Consider the following 23,269-nt stretch of genomic DNA (forward strand, 5'->3'; position numbering starts at 1 on the left):
ACAACAAATGTCCAGTCTCTAATTTCGGTTCTCAGAGCTCTATATACTGCTCCCGCCGCTCCTCTTTTGACACAAGATATCACTGTGTAGCCTTCACTGCCCTGAAGCTCTATGTGTAGATCAGGTTGGCTTTGAACTTGTGGAGATCTTCCTGCCTCTGCCTCCTGGGTCCTGGGATTAAAAGCCTTTTCCCAACAGCCCAGCTTTAGCATGATGACCGTGTCTACCACTTTACTTAACTTTACAAAGTTCCTGCAATGACTGATCTGCTCTTTGGTGTTGCCCTTGTTTATAGTATTTTCTGCTTGTGACACCAACCTCCTCCACTCAGCTCCTTGGAACACTCCTTTAAAAAAAATTATCTGTCTATCTTTCTGTCTGTCTGTCTGTCTGTCTAAGTATCTGTGTATGAGGATAGCATACACCATAGCACCTGTACTCATACTCTTTTTTTTTATTATATATATTTTATCTTCTTTATTTATTTATTTTTGGTTTTTTAGAGACAGGGTTTCTCTGTGTAGCCATGGCTGTCCTGGACTCCCTTTGTAGACCAGGCTGGCCTCGAACTCACAGAGATCCGCCTGCCTCTGCCTCCCGAGTGCTGGGATTAAAGGCATGTGCTGCCACATCCGGTTATTTGTTTATTTGTCTGAGTATGTGTATATAGGAAGGGCTTATACCACAGCACCTATACAAAGGTCAGAGGGCAGCTTGCAAGAACTGGTCTCTCAGCCGGGTGTGGTTGGGCACACCTTTAATCCCAACACTCAGTAGTCAGAGGCAGGGGAATAGCTGTGAGTTTGAGGCCAGCCTGGCCTACAAAGTAAGTCTAGGACAGAGAAAGTCTGTCTCAAAGTACAAAATAAAACAAACACTGCTAAATATGGGGCTTGTGTCACTGAACTGTGATAAACCAGCCTAAGAGGTCCCAGGTCTGGTCCCCAGCACTACAAGAAAAAACAAAGCAAAACAAAACAAACTAAATAAAAACTAAAACTTTGCCGGGCATGGTGGCGCACACCTTTAATCCCAGCACTTGGGGGGCAGAAGCAGGGTCATGGCTGTGAGTTCGAGGCCAGCCTGGTCTACAAAGAGAGTCCAGGACAGGCAAGGCTACACAGAGAAACCCTGTCTAGAAAACCAAAACAAAACAAAACCCAAAACCAAACAAAACAAAAAAACCCACTAAACCACCTCAGCTAAGGAGGGTGGTGCCCGCCTGCCATCCCAACTCTTGCTCCTCTTCTCAGCCTTTTGACTCAGCTCACGTCATCCTCTGAGTAGAGAGCAAGTCACACAGATTAAGTGACAGTTGTGAAAGACTAGGCAAGCAGACGCCCCGGCTGTCGAGTTTTAATTGTTAATGTGAATGGATTTAGATGCGGTGGAGACTGCAGAAGGCTTCTGTAGGCACGCCTATGGCGCAGTGCACAGGGAGTCAGCTAACGGGAGACCCGCCCTGAATGCAGACAGCTCTCATGCTGAAGGGAATTGTTTGTTTGTTTGGTTTTTTGAGATAGGGTTTCTCTGTGTAGCCTTGACTATCCTGGACTTGCTTTGTAGACCAGGCTGGCCCCAAAGGGAATTAATGTGGACAGCCAGCCCACCTGAGGCATTCTGTTTTCTGCTCCCTAGCAGCCTCTCTCTCACTGAAACCGAGCCTTCTGAAATGAGCCAAAAAAAAGTCATACCAAAGCCCAGTGGCTTTAGCCTAGGACCTGCAGGTATGGGTGTCGCTTCTGTTTTCTTCAGAGCTGCGAAAGTCCCTGCTTTTACTCTGACCTTTCTCCTAATGTAGCAGATTCCCTGCAGAGGAGACTGGCGCCAGCTCTTGTTTCTCACCAATCAGTCAAGAGAAGCGGCATGACAAACCTCAGCGCTGAGGCAGGAGAATCACGTGGTAGAAGCTAGCCTGGGAAACACAGCAGAATCCTGTCACAAACAGCCAGCATCCAGAAAGCTTGTGTTTCTATTGCATGCCAAGTGTCTTTAGTGCAAAGCAATCTTGGTGTTGTGTTGCATGTGTGTGTGTGTCTTTGCCTGGTATGGGGTACATGTGTGTGCATGGTACACTTGTACATGTGTAAATATGCATGTGGGCTCCAGAGGACAACCTGAGGAGGTAATTCTTAGGGACTGGCCTTCTCCAGCTCCAGGGGATTTGACTTCCTCTTCTGGCCTCCAGGAATATGAAGCTTGCATGTGGTATAAGCAACAGTCACACATGCTGGGCGTGGTGGCACACGCCTTTCATCCCAGCACTCCGGAGGCAGAGGCAGGTAGATCACTGTGAGTTCAAGGCCAGCCTGGTCTATAAAAGTGAGTTCAGGACAGCCAAGGCTACACGGAGAGACCCTGTCTCAAAAAACAAACAAACAAACAAAAAAAGGTGTCCTACTCCTGCAAACTTAGCACATAGGAGCTAGAGATAGTAAGATCCAGGGTTCAAGGCCAGCCTCTGCTACATAGTGCAAGGCCAGCCTGCCCGGTGTGTGTGTGTCTGTCTGTCTGTGTATATGTCTGTGGGTGTCTTGTCTGTCTCTGTGTGTGTCTGTGTAGATCCCTGTGGGTATCTGAGGCCAGAAGAGAGTGTCAGATCCCCAGAGCCCCGGGTTGCAGGGGCTCGTGAGCTACCTGAGATGGGTGTAGGAATTAAACTCCAATCCTTTGAAGAACAGCCAGTGCTCTTAACTACTGAACCATCTCTCCAGCCCCTAGACAATTTGTTTGAGATACTTATTAATGGTTAAAGATTGCAACCTATGCGGGACACTTTTATTTTCATCTTTCTTTTTTCTCTTTTGTGGTTTTGAGACAATGTTATCTTAGCAGTTGGTGCCTCCTAAGGAAGAGCTCTGCGCTCAAGAGGACACAGTCTCTGGCTTAGCTGATGCTGGGTCCAAAGGGGACCCCCTAATGGCAGTGCTGCTGACAATGTCCAAGCAGGACTTTGGCTGGACAAACAGAAGGATTGTTATTGAGTAAAGGCCTGGGGTGGGTCTCTGTTTACCCGGAGCCTTCCTTAATCCAAACTCAAAGGTCAACCACCTCAGGCGAGGGAACCTTGGCTCCAGGTCAACCCAAAAAGCCCGAATCAGCTGAAAGACCTCCATCCTGTTGTTTGGCTTATAAAATCCACTTGCTTTTCTGCCATTTTGATCTTCTCTCTGTTCCCAACCTACCCCCATAGCCTTGGCAGTTTGACCCCCCAATAAAATAAGGCCTTGTTTTTACCCATGGAGTGGTCCAGTTCGGTGGGTTTCAGTGCACCCTGGCTTACAGCTGCGGACCTAGTCAAGTTAGACAGGTTGACAGCCAGGCTGAGGGAGCACCCCTTCGAGTCGTTTTTCAACCATTAGTCTTGTAATGAGATATTGTGCTGTTCCATGATCCCTATCTAAAAGCACAAGCCACGGGGCATGGTGGCGCACGCCTTTAATCCCAGCACTCGGGAGGCAGAGGCGGGTGGATTGCTGTGAGTTCGAGGCCAGCCTGGTCTACAAAGTGAGTCCAGGACGGCCAAGGCTAACACAGAGAGACCCTGTCTCGAAAAACCAAAAAAATAAAATAAAATAAAATAAAAAATAAAAGCACAAGCTCTACTCTCTGCTGGCACGCTCTGTTCGTTCTGCCCACCTCTCTAGTCCCTGACTCAGAGAGGAATAGCTCTCCCCTTCTCTCTTGTCTTTTTCCTTTAGATGCAGGGCACACCTCATTATGCCTTCCCTGGGTTTTTCCACTCCTTCTCCAATGTTCCCCTTTGTTGTGTGGCTGTGTGGCTTGTATGGCTATGTGGCTTGTGTGACTGTGTGGCTATGTGGCTTGTGTGGCTATGTGGCTTGTGTGGCTGTGTGGCTGTGTGGCCATGTGGCTTGTGTGGCTATGTGGCTTATGTGGCTTGTGTGGCTATGTGGCTGTGTGGCTGTGTCTTCCTGGTAGCTGACCTCCTGCAGCTTAACTAGAACAGCCTTTCTCTTTATCTTTCCCATCTTCCTCCTCTGGGGCAGCTGCTAGGACATAAAGTTTGCCTCCCTGGTGTTTTCTTTTTCTTTTCTTTCTTTCTTTTTTTGGGGACAAGGTTTTCTATGTAACAGCTCTAGCTGTCCTGGAACTCTCTCTGTAGACCAGGCTGGCTTCAAACTCACAGAGATCCTCCTGCCTCTGCCTCTCGAGTGCTGGAATTTAAGGCGTGCACCACCACTGCCTGCCTTCTTTTTGTTTTTGTTTTGGGTTTGTTTGTTTGTTTGTTTGTTTGTTTTGAGACAGAGTTTCTGTGTGTCACTCTGGATGCCCTGGACTCACTTTGTAGGCAAGGCTGGCCTCAAAATCACAATAATCCACCTGCTTCTGCCTCCTGAGTGCTGGGATTAAGGGTGTGGGCCACCACGCCTCGCTCTGTTATTCTTTTTATTAATAGTACTAAGGCCAGACATGTAGGAGCACACTTTTCATTTCAGCACTGGGAGGCAGAGGTCGGAGGATTTCTATGAGATTGAGGCCAGCCTGGTCTACATTCCAGGACAGCCAGGGCTACATAAAGAGACCCTGTCTCAGAAAAACCCAAACTATTCCTACTCCTCTTTACCTCTATTTCCCCAACATTTATTTATGTTTTTCATTTGGATTTTTTGTTTGTTTGTTTGTTTGTTTGTTTGTTTCGAGACAAGGTTTCTCTGCAGCCCTGGCTATCCTGGACTTGCTTTTGTAGACCAGGCTGGCCTTGAACTCACAGAGATCCACCTGCCTCTATCTCCGAGGTACTGGGATTAAAGGTGTGCACCACCACAGCTGGCTTTCTTTCAATTTTTTAAAAAAATTATAGTTTATTCACATTACATCCCTGTTTTTCTTTTTTCTTTTCTTTTTCCTTTTTTTTTTTTTTAGGGTAGTAGTGGTGGTGGAGATTGAGACAAAATCTCAAGGAGCCCAGGAAGTTCTTGAAATCCTCCTCTCCTTGCCTTCACCTCCCAAGTGCTGTACCCAGCTCATTGAATTTCTTCACAATTTTAGAAAAGGCAATTTAACCGACAGTGCCAAATAATGTTATCTGTCCTTTTTTTGTTGCTCTTGTTCTGTGGGGTTTGTTTCTGCTTTTAAGATAAGGTTTCTTCCTGGGCTGCTCGTGAATTGACTTTGTATCCAAGGCTGGCCTCAAATCCTTAGCCTCCTCCCTCAGCCTTGGGTGTCCAGGGTTTCCTCACTTGGGCTCCTGGCTCTTATCTATTTTTATTGAATCCACTTCAAGTTTTATTATCTGAAAGGCCTTTAGCATTGCTTCCCTCCTCGGACCTTCTTTGTGGGCAAAAATAGCTGCAACATTTATGAGATAAAACAAAACAAAACAAAACACCTTGGCACGAGGATGCAATGCCTGTTATCCCAGCCCCCAGGGGTCTGAGACAGGGACCCAGAGTTTGAGGCTAGTCTTGGTTATAAACAAAGACCTTGTCTCCAAACACAGACAAACAAAACCACAGAGGGATACAAACCAGTAGAGATACGAGTGAAATATCCCATAGCTGCGGAAAAAGTAAAACAAGGCCCCTCTACAGCAGCCTCCTCACTGGGAACTTAGAACTCAGGGTTAGCCGACCTGGGGACCTAACCCCAGAAGAGGGCAGCCAAGAGCTGCCTGAACGGCTGAGAAAAAACCTCAGCTGAGTCACGAGTGATCAGGGGAGGGCTCCTAGCCCATCAGGGACAATCCTAGAAAGACCAGTTTGGGGTCTGAAGACGTCACATCTGGCTAGAGGAGGAGTGAGAAGTTAGCAGAGGAAGCGGGGCAGGAACCCAGCTCGTGTGACAATAAGTGAGTGTGTGTGTGTGTGTGTGTGTGTGTGTGTGTGTGTAGTCAGAAGACAACTTACAGGAAAGGTAACAGCAGTTAAGAGGCTGCTCTTCCCAAGGACCAGGGTTCAACTCTCAGCATCCAAAGGGTGCCTCACAACTGTCTGTAACTCCACTACCTGGGGGTCCGAAGCTGTGTTCCTGCCTCTGCAGATATCAGGCAAGGGAGTGGTACCCAGACATACATGCAGGCAAAACACTCATCCAAATAAAATGAAAAGTTTAAAAAAAAAATGGAAGAAGAAGAAGGGCTGGGGAGATGGCTCAGAAGTTAAGAGCACTGGCTGTTCTTCCAAAGGTCCTGAGTTCAATTCCCAGTAACCACATGGTGGCTCACAGCCATCTAGTGTGAGATCTGATGCCTCCTTCTGGCATGCAGGTACATGTGCAGGAAGAATACTGTATAAATAATAAATAAATAAAATCTTTTTTAAAAAAAAGAAAGAAAGGGGCACACGCCTTTAATCCCAGCACTCAGGAGGCAGAGGCAGGTGGATCACTGTGAGTTTGAGGCCAGCCTGGTCTACAAAGTGAGTCCAGGACAGCCAGAGATACACAGAGAAACCCTGTCTCAAAAAAAACCAAAACCAAAAACAAAAAACAAAGAAAACCAACCAAAACCTAACAAAGAAAAGCCAGGTGTGGTGACACACACCTTTAATCCCAGCACTGGGAGGCAGAGGCAGGTGGATCACTGTGAGTTTGAGGCCAGCCTGGTCTACAAAGCAAGTCCAGAACAGCCAAGGTTACACAGAGAAACCTTGTCTCAAGGAAAAAGAAAGTAAGGAAAGGAAAGAAGAAAGGAGAGAGAGAGAGAGAGAAAGAGGGAGGGAGCGAGCAGAGGTGTCTGGAACTCCAGTTTCAGAGCATCCAATGCTTTCCTCTGACTTCCTTGGGTACCAGGCATGCAAATGCTCCACAGACACACACACACAGGCAAAACACCTGTGCACATAAAATACAATAAAATGAAAAAGAAAAAGGAAACCCTTTAGGGCAGCAAGCTGTAAATCTTAGCAGCTGCTTGAAGGAGGAAGATTGAAATAAGAGAGAGAAATTGGCCTGCCATTTGAGTTAAGCAGCATGGAGCTCAGCCTCACGGTGTAAAAGCAGCTGCAGGTGGGGGTGGGGGTGGGGGACAGGAGCCTTAGAGAAGGAATAAAGGAGCCACGGAGTCAGGGAAAGCACGCCTAAGCTCTGGCCAGAGCCGAAGAGAAAAGGACAGAAGAGAAGAACCGGGGAAAGGCGCCATTCTCCAAGTCAGGACCTTGAAAGACAGACACACAGATACAGAGATAGACACACAGAGCAGAAGCTCAAGGTGGTTTTGGACAGATTGTAGTGGGGGTGGGAATTCTGGGAAAGAACAGTACATTGTCTCATTAAAGGCTAGTGACTCCTTCCATCTCTGTAGCGTAGCTTAGGGTGGAGCTGACTTCCTGGGAGGTGGTCCTGTGGCACAGGTGACTGACATGCCAAACCTAATTAAAGAATTAATTCTTTTTTTTGTTGTTTGACTTTTCGGTTTTTTGTTTTGCTTTATCGTTTTGGTTTGTTTGGGTTTTTGTTTGTTTTTCCTTTCTTTATTTTTTTTTTTGTTTTTGATTTTGGGGTGTAGGGTTTCAAGACAGGGTTTCTCTGTGTTGCCCTAAATGTCCTGGACTCACTTTGTAGACCAGGCTGGCCTGGAACTCAGAGATCCGCCTGCCTCTGCCTCCCAAGTGCTGGGATTAAAGGCATGCGCCACCATGCCTAGCATGTTTGTTTTGCTTTTCTTTGGTTCTTCTGTTTTTTGTTTGTTTTGTTTGTTTGTTTGTTTTTGAGAGAGGGTTTCTTTGTCACACAGAGCTCTGGTTGTCCTAGACTCTTTTTGTAGGTCAGGCTGGTCTCAAACTCACAGAAATCCACATGCCTCTGCCTCCCTGAGTGCTGGGATAAAAGGCGTGTGCCACCACACCCGGCTGATTTGGGTGTTTTTCTTTTCTTTTCTTTCTTTCTTTCTTTCTTTCTTTCTTTCTTTCTTTCTTTCTTGTTTAAAGACATGTTTTTGTTTTTGTTTTCTTTTCTTTTTGGTTTTTCGAGACAGGGTCTCTCTGTGTAGCCTTGGCTGTCCTGGACTCACTTTGTAGACCAGGCTGGCCTCGAACTCACAGTGATCCACCTGCCTCTGCCTCCCAAGTGCTGGGATTAAAGGCGTGCGCCACCATGCCCGGCTAAAAGACATGTTTTTTATGTATACAATGTTTTAACCCTGAACACCATAAGAAGGCACCAGATTAAAAAAAAAAAAGGAAGGCACCAGATCTCATTATAGATATTATAGATGGTGTGAGTCACCCTGTGGTTGCTGGGAATTAAACTCAGGACCTTTGGAAGAGCAGACAGTGCTCTCAACCTCTGAGCCATCTCCTTTTTCAGAGTTCTTTTGAGACAGGGTTTCTGCGGTGTGTAGCCCTGGCTGTCCTGGACTTACTTTGTAGACCAGGCTGGCTTTGAACTCACAGAGATCTGTCTGCCTCTGCCTCCTGAGTGCTGGGTTTAAAGGAATGCGCCAAGTCTGGCCCAGGATGAAATCTCAAGAGATGAGACAGTGGCATGTCTCCACCTATAGGCTGATTGCATTCTTTACTGTAACACAGCTATGATGTCACCACAGTCCCGGAGAGATGGGGCCAAGCAACCATGGCCCGAAGCCTCTGAAACAGTAATCCGATCCTTGCACCCGTGACATGGAAACAGAAACATCTACGCAGTCTCTTCCCCAGTGTTTGTTTTGTATATGCCTCGTTCCTTAGGACCTGGATCTGTCTAAGCTGGAAGCCCCGAGCCAGCACCCACCGCGTTACTCTACACAGTTGACCTTCAGATGTGAACCCCTGGCCTGAGATGCCCTACCCTCCAGTTTGTGCTCTTCATGGTAACTTACACAAGTGTGAGTCTCACTTGTTCTACCTACCTGGTACATTGAAGAGGGGTGTGTGTGTGTGTGTGTGTGTGTGTGTGTGTGTGTGTGTGTGTGGTGTTGGGGTCCAACTTAGGCTCTTACGAAAGCTTCACAATTGAGCCCTAACCCCAGTCCACTAGCCAGCCGGAAGCTGTCAATCACAATGTCTGTTAAAGAAGTGTGTATAGAGACTGAGAAATAAAAGCTTTTTTGTCTTACTGAATATTTGGATGGGTTTGAATATGCAAACATGGATCTGGACTTTAGCTGGAAAATTGGCTCCAGTAGAAACTACTGTTTTATATAAGGAATAAGAATTTGTATTTGACACTAGTCCGGGACAGACAGGGCTACATAGAGAAAGCCTGTCTCAAAGAGCCAAAAAAGAAGAAAGAAAAGAAAGAAAGAAAGAAAGAAAGAAAGACGAGGAGGAGGAAGAGGAGGAGGAGGAAGAAGGAGAAGAAGAAGAAGAATTTATGTTTGAAAGACTTGGCTCAGTGCTAGACCCATGACCCAGCATACATAAGGCCTTGGATTTGATTCCCAGAATGACAGTTAAAAATAATAAAAATGAGGCAGGTGAGGTGGTACATACTTTTAATCCCAGCACTTGGGAGGCAGAGGCAGGTGGATCGCTGTGAGTTTAAGGCCAGCCTGATCTACAAAGTGAATCTAGAACAGCCAAGGCCACCCAGAGATACCCTGTCTCAAAAAAAAAGATAATAATAATAATAATAATAATAATAATAATAATAATAATAATAATAATAATAGAACTCTAGGGACAGTGACATAGCACAATGGGTAAAAAGTACTTTTTAAATGACATGAAGATGTGTATTGGTGGTTAAGAGTGCATGCTGCTCTTGCAGAGGACCTGAGTTTGGTTCCTAGCACCCTGCCAGGTGGCTCAGCACTGCCTGTAACTCCAGCAGTATGACATCTGATGCCCTCCCTCCTCCTGACTTCACTGGCACCAGTGCTCACACATGTATGTACCTCACGCACCTTTCCAACATAGATGCACATAATTAGAAAGAGAATCTAAAAACAACAACAGAAACCTTTAAGAAGGTGCTTTAAAAATAAATTTTAAGGCCTGGAGAGATGGCTGAGAGGTTAAGAACACTGGTTGCTCTTCCGGAGGTCCTGAGTTCAATTCCCAGCAGCCACATGGTGGCTCACAACCATCTGTAATGAGATCTGATGTCCTCTTCTGGCCTGCTGACACACATGCAGGCACAAATAACTGTGCCCCAGTGCTTAAGGTAAGCTATTCAGATAGTTCGGGGATTTAAGACATGTGCCACAACTTCCTTGCAAGCTGATCGAGCCTGCCATTTTATCATCATATGCAGAAGAATCTCAATATGGACTGTGCTGTCTATGACAGCATAGAATTCACTTTTCTGAACTAGAGACCAAACTTCCTAAAAAGACTAAAATATCTCTGGGGGGAAAAAAAGACTAAAAAATATCAGCATAAAATGAAAAGTGATGGAGGCAGAAGCAGACAGATCTCTGTGAGTTGGAGGCCAGCCTGGGCTACAAAGCAAGTCGTGGACAGTCAAGGATACACAGAGAAACCCTGTCTCAAAACAAACAAACAAAAAAGAAATGAAAAGTGATGAATGTTTTCCACTCACTAAGATAAGAACTTGAGAAGTTGATAACTGGGCTGGAGAGATGGCTCAGAAGTCATGGCTCATACCTATCTATCATGAGATCTGGTACCCTCTTCTGAGTGCAGATAGAACACCATAGTCATAATAAATAAATAAATCTTTTTTAAAAAAAGAAAGAAAGAAACTGAGCTGGGTGTGGTGGTGCATGCCTTTAATCCCAGCACTTGGCAAGCAGAGGCAGGAGGATCTCTGTGAGTTAGAGGCTAGCGTGGTTTAAAAAGAAGTTCAGGACAGCCAAGGTTACACAGGGAAGCCTTGAACTCACAGAGATCCCCCTGCCTCTACCTCCCAAGTGCTGGTATGTGAGCTCCCTTCTGGACTCAGGCTGACTTTCCAATATGACATAAAAAAAAAAAAATCCACAAAACCTCATGGGGCTGGAGAGATGACTCAAAGGTTAAGGGCACTGACTGCTCTTCTGGAGGTCCTGAGTTCAATTCCCAGCAACCACATGGTGGCTCACAACCATCTATAACGTGATCTGATGTCCTCTTCTGGCCTGCAGGTGAACATGCAGGCAGAGCACTGTATACATAATAATAAATAATTAAATCTTTAAAAGAAAACTTTTTGGGGGCTGGAGAGATAGCTCAGCTGTTAGGAGCACTGGCTGTTCTTTCAGAGGATCCCTGTTTAATTTCCAGCACCCACAAGGTGCTCATAACATACATACAGGCAAAACAATAATGCACATAAAATAATAAATAAGCCGGGCGTGGTGGCGCAGGCCTTTAATCCCAGCACTCAGGAGGCAGAGGCTGGTGAATCGCTTTGAGTTCGAGGCCAGCCTGGTCTACAAAGCGAATCTAGGACAGCCAAGGCTACACAGAGAAATCCAGTCTCAAAAATAAAATAAAATAATAAGTAAATAAATCTTTTTTGGTGTGTGTGGTTTTTCAAGACAGGGTCTCTCTGTGTAGCCTTTGCTGTTCTGGTCTCCCTTTGTAGACCAGACTTGTCTCGAACTTACAGCGCTCTGCCTGCCTGGGATTAAAGGCATGTGCCACCACGTCTGGCTTATAAATTAATCATTTTTTTGTTTTTTGAGACAGGGTTTCTCTATGTTATCTTGGCCATCCTGAACTCGCTTTGTAGACCAGACTGGCCTGGAACTCACAGAGATCTGCCTGCCTCTGCATCCAGAGTGCTAGGATTAAAGGGGTGTGCTACCAAGTCTGGTGGAAGATTTTTTTTTCTTTCTTTTTTTTAAAATAGTGGTACACGCCTTTATTTATTACATATACAGTGCTCTGCCTGCAAGTACACCTGCTGGCCAGAAGAGGGCACTAGAGCACACATTGTAGATGGTTTTGAGCCAACATGTGGTTGCAGGGGGTAGAATTCAGGACCTCTGGAAAAGCAGTCAGTGCTCTTAACCTCTGAGCCATCTCTCCAGGCCAGATTTTTTTTTTTTTAAACTAAAAAATTTGAAGTCTGAACTGCCCTTTGCGTCACTGTGACTGATTGCAATGGTGAGTACAGTGGCCAGCGCGCTCAGTCATCCCCGCAAACATGAAGCCAGAGAAATCTATAACCCTTCGACCAACAAATTATAGCAAAAGTAATGCTTCAAATTCCCAAGCTCAGCCAGGCGGTGGTGGCGCATGCCTTTAATCCCAGCACTCGGGAGGCAGAGACAGGAGGATCTTTGTGAGTTCGAGGCCAGCCTGGTCTACAAAGCGAGTCCAGGACAGCCAAGGCTACACAGAGAAATCCTGTCTCAAAAAACGAAAAACAAAAACGAAAAGCAAACAAACAAACAAAAATTTCTGAGCTCAGACCCCAGACTGTCAGCGGCTTCTGCTTCCACTCCCGGGAACCCAAACCTGCCGTGTGAGTAGTCTGGCTGCCTCACTGGAGAAACCAGTTGGACTTCCAGTCACACCGCGGCTGCAGCTGCCGGGGAACCCCAAGACGAGTGAAACCACCCGACCTAGAACAGCCCAGAACACAGACCTGTGAGTAAATTGTTCTGCAGGAAATTTGTCACGCAGTCATCTATAATTAAAATTCCACTCATGAATTCCTGTGAGGCAGGAATCATTTCTATTCCGGGTTGACGGAGGAGACGCCGAACCTCACACTGGTTACTTGACGTGCTCAAGGGTCATAGGAGCTGTCAACAGCTGAGCAGGATTTGAAACCAGGTGTGTCCGACTCTAGACAATCAACCCTCACTCAACCTTAAGCTATTTGTCTCCGAAAAGGCAACTCATACCCATTTTCCACCCAGAGCAAATTAGCTAGTAGAGAAAAAAGAAATCCTATGATGCTTCTAAGAGACGTAGGAATCCAAACAAAATGTCAGAAGCATAATTAAATCTGGATTTCATGTTGGTTAGGGTATGCATGCACAGGGTACGGGATGGGGGTGGGGGGGGGGTTGAGGGGGAGGGATTCTAACTCAGAAGTAAGAGAATTTAACTCAGATGTAAGTTTTCTGCTCTTTTTCTTTCTTTCTCTTTTCATTTCTTCTTTCCTTCCCCACGCCCCCCCCCCCTTTGTTTTATTTTGTTTTTTTTTTTAAGACAGGGCTTCTCTGTGTACCCTTGGCTGTTCTGGACTCACTCTGTAGACCAGGCTGGCCTTGAACTCACAGCTATCCACCTGCCTCTGCCTCCCGAGTGCTGAGATTAAAGCAGTGCACCACCACGCCCGGCCCGTGTATGTTTTCTTAAATATACATTTTCTTGGCCTTTAATTATTAGTAGTTAATTCAAACATTTAAAATACTACCTGCAGGGCTAGCAAGATGGCTCAGAGGGTAAAGGTGGCTGCTATGCAAGCCTGAAGCCATGCAAAGGTGGAAGGGAGAGCTCGTTCCATGACGTTGGCCTCCAGCCTCTATACTAGAGCCACGGTGTGAACACGGACGCACACACAGACAAGACACGGACATGGACACACAGACAAGACACAGACATGAACACACAGACACACAGAGAAGACACAGACATGGACACACAGACAAGACATGGACATGGACAGAGACACACAGACACAGAGACACACAGACAAGACACTGACACAGAAACACAGACACATAGACACGGACACGGACACACATTTTTAAAATCTAGAGATTTATTAAAAAGTAAATAAACAATGCAAAGACGCAAAGATGAACAAAATGTTGCTAATTATAGAAGCTATGTGATTGTACTCACTTTCTCATTATATGTTCTTTTTTTCTTCTTGGTTTTTCGAGACACGGTTTCTCTGTCCTGGACTCACTTTGTAGACCAGGCTGGCCTCGAACTCACAGCGATCTGCCCGCCTCTGCCTCCCGAGTGCTGGGATTAAAGGCATGCGCCACCACGCCCGGCAGCACACAGCACATGAGGTCTTAAACTATGTGTAACTGTAGTTCCAGGGGATATTCTGTCTTCTGACCTTTGTAGGCACCAGGCATGCATGTGCGGGCACATACACACATGCAGACAAAACACTCCTACACACAAAATAAATACAAGTACAACAAAAGTAAATAAATAAAGGTGAAGGAGATGGTTCCTTGGGCAAAGTGCCTGGTGCACAGCTGAGGGAGGGCCCGGTTCCGGACCACCAGAACCCAGGGAAGAAGCCACGTGGCTAAGGTCAGGATGGGTTAAATGTTTGACAAGTAGATAGTAAATGCCTTAGTGGGAAAACTAGCTCACACTTAGAACCAAAAGGCTCTGAGCTAAGATGCAGACGTCTTTGTCTTCCTAGGGACTCGCATGGGTACTGTGCTATCATATCTGAGCAGATCAAAGGGCGGACCTCACCGAGGGGACCTGTAAATTCAGATAGGTGCTTGTGTGTTCGATAGGCACGTTTGTCTTTTTAAATATATAGATGGGTGGGTGCATCTTTGAAAACCACCTAATATCTCTTTTTCTACTTTTATATTTAGCCCATTAATTTCTGATTTTACTGAAATATTTTTTTCTATTTTGTTTTTTGTTTTTTTGGTTTTTCGAGACAGGGCTCTATTTTTGTTTTGTTTTGTTTGAGACAAGGTTTCTCTGTGTAGCCTTAACTGTCCTGGACTAGCTTTGTAGACCAGGCTGGCCTCGAACTCAGAGTGACCCGCCTGCCTCTTGTCTCCCTACTGCTGGGATTAAAGGGGTGTGCCACCTCTGCCCAGCTCAGAAGTCTTTTCCAAGACCTACTCTGACAAGGCAGTTTTCGTGCCTTCTCTATTTGGAAGTTGTATTTGCCTCTGAAAATAGGTATTTGGGGGCTGGAGAGATGGCTCAGCAGTTAAAAGCACATGTCGCTCTTACAGAGGATCAGAGTTTGACTCCCAGTACCCACCTCAGGTGGCTCACAACAACTCCACCTCCGGTGAATCCGGCTCTTTAGGCTTTTATAGACACTCGTAGCCAAGTGCACATACCCACATGCAGACATACACACCCACATGCAGACATACATACCCACATGCAGACATACACACCCACATGCAGACATACACACCCACATGCAGACATACATACATACACATGATTAAAAGTAATGAGACTAAACCTTGAAAGAAAACAGTTGTCTTGGGATTCTGCTGTGGTACAAAATTCTCTGGAGAAGCTGAGTTTGTGTTAAGAAACCTGCAAACGTTATTGTCCTTGACTGACCAGGGCATCTGGAGTGAAGGAACATCGTAGGCTCATAACCAATGTCCTCCTGGGCTTTTTCCAGCCTTTAAATGGCAATTAACACTTACCTCACCTTCCATACGTATTTTTTTCCCTCCGAGACAGGCTTTCTCTGTGTAGCCTTGGCTGCACTGGGCTCAATTTGTAGACCAGGCTGGCCTTGAACTCACAATGATCCACCTGCCTCTGCCTCCCGAGTGCTGGGACTAAAGGTGTGCGCCATCACTGCCCTGCTCCATACATGTTTTAATAGTTCCTGAAATTAGGTAAACTTGTTTGTGCTGTAAAGGCAAAGGGACAGTTTCCCTTCTCAAGAGTCACTGTGATGACCTGACAACAGACAAAATTAATAAGAAACAAGTTACACTCTGTATCCCTGTGAGTTTGGGTTCACTCGTGGACTCATCTTTATGAGGCAAGTTTGGTGAAATGCAGGCAGGCTTTTGAAAATAAGATGTAATGCCGGATGTGGTGGCGCACGCCTTTAATCCCAGCACTCGGGAGGCAGAGGCAGGCGGATCGCTGTGAGTTCGAGGACAGCCTGGTCTACAAAAGTGAGTCCAGGACAGCCTAGGATACATAGAGAAACCCTGTCTCAAAAAAAAAAAAAAAAAAAAAAAAGAAAGAAAGAAAGAAAGAAAGAAAAGAAAAGAAAAGAAGATGTATTGGGGCCTTGTAATCCCAGTACTACCGCACTCAGAAGGCAGAAGCAGGTGGATCACTGTGAGTTCGAGGCCAGCATGGTCTACAAGGCAAGTCCAGGACAGGCAGAGCTATCCAGAGAAACCTTGTCTCAAAAATACAAAAACAAAAATAAAAACAAACAAAAAAGATTTGTTTTTATTTTTAAATTATGTGTTTATGTGTGGTGATTTGAATAATTATGGCCCCTATTGAATCATGTGTTTGAATACTTGGCCCGGGGGAGTGGCACTATAAGGAGGTGTGGCCTTGTGGGAGTGGGTGTGGCCTTGTTGGAGGAAGTGTGTCACTGTGGGAGCCGGCTCTGAGGTCTCTTGTGCTCAAACTTTGCCCAGTGTGACAGTCTCTCCTTGTTGCGCACGCCTTTAATCCCAGCACTCGAGAGGCAGAGGCAGGCAGATCTCTGTGAGTTCGAGGCCAGCCTGGTCTACAAAGTGAGTCTAGAACAACCAAGGCTACACAGAGGAAACCCTGTCTTGAAAAACAAACAACAAAAAAAAATGTAGAAGGCTCAGATCCTTTGGCACCATGTCTGCTTGCTTCCCACCATGATGATAATGGACTTTATAAACCTCTGTAACCGTAAGCAGGACCCACTTAAATGTTTTCCTTTATAGAGTTGCCTTGGATAGGGTGTCTCTTCATGCAATAAAACCCTAAGACATGATGCTTGTGAGTCTGTGTGAGCATGCATAGGGGCAGATGCCAGAGGACTCCAGAGAGGGTGATATGGCCTGGAGCTAGAATTCCAAGCAGTTATGAGCCCATTAATCTGAGTGCTGGCAACAGAACTCAGTCCCTTTGTAAGAGCAGTAACCTCGGCGCGCTTGCTGCATACCAATTCTAGATAGTGGTTTTAAGGGGCTTCAGCCATTACTAGAGAGAAGACCCCCAGAGGACAGACAGTAGTTACTACCACAGGTGTAGTATGGTAGTAATTACCACTAAACGTTTATGATGACGTTCCAGACGAACTGGTGACTCAGAGGAGAGTGTCAGGCAAAGCAATATTTCTCAGTCTTCTGAGGTAGATCATGGACTGTGTTTTCTCTGGCATAAAAAAGAAAAAAGGAGTCACACCTGTAACACCAACACTTCAGAATGCTAAGGCAGGAGAATTGCCCTGAGTTCAAGGCTAGCCTTCGCAATTGTGTAAGATTCTGTCTTCAACCAGGTTTGTAATCCCAAAACCCAGGGAGGCAGAGGCAAATGGATCTTGGTGGGTTTAAGGCCAGTCTAGTCTACAAAGCGAGTTCAAGACAGCCAAGGCTACATAGAGAAACCTTGTCTTGAAACCCCGACACCCCCATCCAAAAAAAAAAAACCTGCTGTCTTCAGAAGAAAGGCAGAAAAATAAACAAAGAGAGGAAGAGAATGTTTTGTTTTTTCGAGACAGGGTTTCTCTGTACAGCCTTGGCTGTCTTGGACTCACTTTGTAGATCAGGCTGGCCCTGAACTCACAGAGATCCACCTGCCTCCGTCTCTCGGGTGCTGGAACCTAAGGCATGTGCCACCATGCTCAGCAAAGAGAAAGAGACTGTATCTTTTCCGAGATAGATGAGAATGTATCTTTTGTATATATTTGCATACGTACACACACACACCTGGGAAGCACAGAGAAGGCAGGAGGATAAGGCATTCTAGGTTGCCAGGCAGCGGTGGTGCACACCTTTGATCCCAGCACCAGGCAGAAGCAGGTGAGGCTCCAAGGCCAGCCTTGTCTGCGAAGTGAGTCCCAGGAGAGCCAGGCTACCCAGAGAAACCATGACTTGTGGGGGAAAAAAAAAAGTCCAGGTCATCCTCAGCTATGTATTGAATCCTAGGTCAGTTTGAGACCTTGTCTCAACAAAACAATAAAACACACAAACTAATAAAACTGATAAATTGACGTCCCAGCTGCTACCAGCTTAGAAGATGATAGTGGATACAGGATTTTTAAAGGGGTAAATATGTTAGGTGAAGCTATTAGGGCGGGCCCCAATCCAACATGGCCGATGTCCTTGCTAAAAGAGGAGCTTTCAACACAGTTGTGGAGACGCTGAGGAAAGGCCGTCGACAAGCCAAGCACAGGCACCTCTGAAGGGGACCTCGCCCTGCTGACCTCAGCCCTCTGGCATCTAGAATTGTGAAAAGCAATGCTCTGTTTTTCAAGTCGTTAGTGCTAAAGGTAAAGTTAAAAGGGCAAGGCTGGGAGCACAGGTGAAGATAGTAAAGATAGCCAAGCTGCCAGATAAGAGGGGCAGGAGCGCGGGGCTCCTGGAAGACAACACCGCTGTCCTCCGCCTGGGGACCCTCCCCGAAGGCCACTGAGGGCACTTTGCCCTTTCTCCTAGTCAACTTCTAAGCTTTAGAAAGGGGAGTTACACCTCTATTGGCATTCTTGCGTCCAGTGTTTCCTATTACAACGGACTGAATGTTAAGTATGAAAAATAAGATGCCAGGCAACAGATAGGATATGGAGAACTTTATTGTAGACACGTGGGGGAGCAGGAAAGGGGGAGGGGCGCCCCAGAGAGAAAGAGAGGCGCAGAGACAGACAGACAGACAGACAGACAGACAGACAGACAGACAGACAGACAGACACACACACACACACACACACACACACACACACACACACACACACACACACACACACACACACACACGGTCTGTTTGCCTTTTTATATCCTGGGCACCTGGCACACCTAGAGACCGGCAGGTGATGATGTCATAGGTTGCTAGGCAGCCTGGAGGCAGGCTTGTGAAGCTGCTCTATGCTAACACTGAATTGTGGGTAGGAACAGCTTCTAAGAAAGCCCCCACCTATTCAAGGAATAAGATCCCAAACTGCCTCAGGGGTAGGAGTAGTCTTAGGCTCTGTTCTGTCTGACCTCCTTTCTTTCTTTCCTTTTTTTTCTTTTTCCTTTTGGTTTTTTCAAGACAGAGTTTCTCCGTCTGGCTGCCCTGTACTCTCTTTGTGGACCAGGCTGGCCTCGAACTCACAGAGATCCTCCTGCCTCTGCCTCCCAAGTGCTGGGATTAAAGGTGTGTGCCACCACACCTGGCTTTTTGTTTTGTGTTTGTGTTTTTTGTAGTTGTTGTTGTTTTTGGAGACTGGGTTTCTTGGATGACCTCCTTTCTTCACGGTGTACTTTCTGTTCCCTTTCCCTGGCCCACTAAGAATTAACCTTGGGGGAGGGGCGCTGAGGATTGGCTCAGTAGGTCAGGGCACTGGTTAGGCAACCGTGAGGACCTGAGTTAGAATCGCCAAAGCTCATGTCCAAAGAAAGAAAAAAGCCAAGCACGCCACTAGTGGCCATGATCCTAGTGCTGGGGCGTGGCGAGGAGGGAAGAGGCGGGTCCCAGGAGCGCTGCAGCCAGCCATCTTAAAAAGAAAGCTTTAGGTTTAATGAAAGACCCTGTCTCAAGGGACTCAGGTGAGGTGTGACAGAACAGACCACTCGTCTTCCTTAGGCCTCTGAGGGTAAACAGACAGACAGACAGACAGACAGACAGACACACGAGAGAGAGAGAGAGAGAGAGAGAGAGAGAGAGAGAGAGAGAGAGAGAGAGAGAGAGAGAAAGAGTATAACCCGCGGCCATTTGCTCACTCCACCTGGGCCAGGGCCATCCTTCTCCTCTGGAGTGTGAGACTATAGATCGCTGCTCCAGTTGGAATCACAGAGGACGCAGGAGGAGACATCTCCCCTCGTCCATAGCAAAGTGGCAAAGTCCTGTAGTTTTGTTTTGTTTTGTTTTTTGCTTTTTGAGACAGGGTTTCTCTGTGTAGCCTTGTCTATCCTCGACTCGCTTTGTAGACCAGGCTGGCCTCGAACTCATAGTGATCCACCTGCCTCTGCCTCCCAAGTGTGGATTTTATTTTATTTTATTTTTATTATTTTTTTATTTTTTTGGTTTTTCAAGATAGGGTCTCTCTGTGTAGCCTTGGCTATCCTGGACTTGCTTTGTAGACCAGGCTGGCCTCGAACTCACAGCGATCCACCTGCTTCTGCCTCCCGAGTGCTGGGATTAAAGGCGTGTGCCACCATGCCCGGCTTTTATTTTATTTTTTAAAGGATTTATTATTACTGTTTGTGTATGAGCATTTTGCCTGCATCTGTGGAAATGTGGGTACAATCTGTGAGTTTGGTGCCCATGGAGGGCACAAGAGGTCATTAGATTCACTGGAACTAGAGTTATAGACAGTCGCTGCCGGGTGTGGTGGCGCACGCCTTTAATCCCAGCACTTGGGAGGCAGAGGCAGGCAGATGGCTGTGAGTTCGAGGCCAGCCTGGTCTACAAAGTGAGTCCTGGACAGCCAAGGCTACACAGAGAGACCCTGTCTCGAAAAACAAAAAACAAAAAAGCAAAACTGCCCTGCCTGCGGGGTCTTCAATGGGTACCTGTGGAGGGGGTAGACAAGTGGGGGGACAGGAGACACAAAGAAATGAGGGCAAGTCTGGGTTCTGATCAAGCCCCGTTTATTGAAAAATTTCACAGAATTTTTACAGGCACCGGGGTGGGGGGGTGGGGCATAGGTAGTTGCGTAAGCAAGGGTTGCTATGGATACCTAACTCTGGAATCCTCCAGCAGGTGTCTACCTTTACAGCTGCTATAATCGCAGAAGATGGAGAAATTCCAGAGAGAAAGGGAAGTTGTGAAAGATCTGGTTAGTCAGCAAAAAGTTCCCGGAACTGCTGCTTGCAGGCAGATGGCCTTTAATCTGATCTTACCAGTTGTCTTACTGGAAAAGCTAGTTGATAGCCAGAAAGGAGTAGCTCGGGGGTCTTAGAATGACCGTCCCACGCAATAAACCACAACAGGTGTCTAACTGCCGAACCACGACAGGGTCAGCTGGTTTCTGGGAAATGACAGACTGCTGGAGAAATAGGAACCTAGGCTCTGACAAGATGGAAGAACATTGGCCATATAGCCTGTCCCCTACACAAAACAAAACAAAACAAAACAAAACAAAACAAAAAAACAAAACAAAAAGACAGCTGTGAACTGTCATGTGGGTGCTGAGAATTGAACCCAGGTCCTCTGGAAGAGCAGTGTGTGCTTTTAGCTACTGAGCTATCCTTCCAGGTCCTCTCTGTAGGATTTTAAAAAAAAGTTTATTTATTTATTATTTATACATTATTCTGTCTACATGTGAGCCAGCAGGCCAGAAGACCAGATCTCTTTATAGATGGTTGTGAGCCACCATGTGGTTGCTGGGAATTGAACTCAGGACCTTTGGCAGAACAGCCAGTCCTCTTAACTTTTGAGCCATCTCTGTAGCCTCCCCTCCCCCTCTCTTTTCTCTGTAGAATTTTATAGCAATATAAAATAATCCTACCTGAAAGGAAGAAACTGGTTCATTCTGAGCCAAATGTGAGAGGATGGCCCAAGCACACAGATTCCAGGTACCCTTATTGATAAGTGCCACTGGGTAGAGTTTGTGTTATATTTATTGTCATGTGACTAATAAAGTTGTAAATCAATATAATTATCAGGTTACTTGGTGGGGACATCTTTTCATGAACTTTATTTATTTACTTATTTATGTTTCACTTTAAATTTTATGTTATGAGTGCTAGTCCGCATATATATCTGGGTACCATGTGCATAAAGTCCCCGAGGAGGCTGGAAGAAAGTGTCAGATCCCCTGAAAGAGGAGTTATGGATGCTTGTGAGCTGCCATGTAGTTGCTGGCCACCAAACAGCGTCCTCTGCAAGAGCAGCAGGTGTTCTAACCACTGAGCCATCTCCCCGGCCCCACTCCTACAGCATTTTTGGCTTTACAGATCTGCTAAGCCTAGTGAAATCTAAGAAGTTACGCAATAGTCAGGAGACCATTAAATCATATATATATATGATTTTTTTTTTTTTTTTTTTTTTTTTTTGGTTTTTTGAGACAGGGTTTCTCTGTGTAGCCTTGGCTGTCCTGGACTCGCTTTGTAGACCAGGCTGGCCTCGAACTCACAGCGATCTGCCTGCCTCTGCCTCCAGAGTGCTGGGATTAAAGGCGTGCGCCACCACGCCCAGCCATTAAATCATATTTAAAAGAGAAGATAGATGGCTTTTTTTTTTTTTGAGACAGGGTCTCTCTGTGTAGCCCTGGCTGTCTTAGACTCGCCTTGTAGACCAGGCTGGCCTGGAACTCACAGAGATCTACCTGCCTCTGCCTCCCAAGTGCTGGGATTAAAGGTGTGCGCCACTACTGCCCAGCTACATATCAGATATTTACATATTATTCATAATAGTAGCAACATTACAGTTATGCAGTAGCAATGAAAATAATTTTAGGGCTGAGGGGAATCACCGCAACATGAGGGACCGCATTAAAGGGTCACGGCGTTTGGGAACCGTTGCTCTATAGCTTTCGTGGCCTACTCAGATAAGGTCTGCATGCAAGGCCTTGAGAGAAGAGGCGGCTTTTTCCTGGGACTCCAGTTTCTCTTTGCTGTGGCAGCCGAAGCTGATTGGTGTATCGTGTGTGTCCAGCCCTGTCAGAACCTCTGTCCTTCTGCACGTTGGTCTGTTTTTCCATGGCTCTTCTTGCAGTGGACATATGCTAAAGCTAACAGTTAAATACGTTTCCTTCTGCTTCAGGGACGAACTTCATTGTAGCATTTGGCTCTGCCGGAGTGTGAGAGTAATTAAACAGGGATTTGGGGGGACGGCAGCAGGGGAAGTCTCTTGACTTGAATGAAATGGGGTGTGGCTTAGAAGAGGCAGCGAAGGGACCTTTCTTGGACTTCGGAAACTAAACAAGTCACATTCAAAGAGCCCCTGTCGGGTCAGTCACATCTCGCCGGGAGCTGCTGTGGGGGGCAGTCATGTTCCGCCTACATCCTGAGTCGGAAGTGAAGATCTTAGGTGCCCCTGCAACGACTGCCAGAAACCCCGAGAGTAGACCTCTTCGTGACCTGGTCCTATTGGAAAAAACTGCCTCTCCTAAGTCCCTGTCCCTTTCGGGCTGGCTTCCAGCCACGGACTGACAAATGTTGGAAGACCAAAGTCCAGTCTAGCTGTCCTCCGCTCTGGACAACTCTGAAAGCCACGTGCCTGAAGGACAGCTCGTAGGGTTTGAGACCCTTGCTGCGCCTGTGTGGCAGCTAGGTGTCTCCTGTTTCTCCCTCAGGTGTGAGTGCTGAGAACACTCCCTAACCCTGCGTGCTAACTTCTGTCGGGGGTTATTTCCAGAAAACACAGCCTGGAAAGGGTTTCATATCAATTAACCACTGTTTTTTATACATTCATAGCTTTTCATACAAACAATGGGAGAAATGTGTCAAATCCACATTAATTATGTTTGTTTTGTAATATAAATTCACTGAAGGAATAAGCCTGGAGAACGTGGTTGTGTGGAGTGGGAAAATAGGTGGTAATTACTGAATTGTGAAAGAATATAAATTAGTGCCATGGATGTAAAATGGAGCTCATTCTATTTAGGCTACACTAAAGCACTTGATGTGTTTGTG

General features: G+C 46.3%; 1 long non-coding RNA gene across 1 annotated transcript in view; it reads left to right on the forward strand.

The window, feature by feature from the left end:
• LOC311609411 overlaps positions 1–8,514 on the forward strand; it is a 22,600-nt gene extending 14,086 nt beyond the window's left edge. Inside the window, exons 3-4 of the long non-coding RNA XR_014783379.1 lie at positions 4,888–5,018; positions 8,490–8,514. This is a non-coding gene — a long non-coding RNA (uncharacterized lncRNA). The remainder of the gene's footprint in view (positions 1–4,887; positions 5,019–8,489) is intronic.
• Positions 8,515–23,269: the final 14,755 nt, after the last annotated feature.

The sequence above is a fragment of the Acomys minous genome, assembly GCF_964271855.1.
Source record: "Acomys minous genome assembly, chromosome: 11".
Lineage (NCBI taxonomy): Eukaryota > Metazoa > Chordata > Mammalia > Rodentia > Muridae > Acomys > Acomys minous.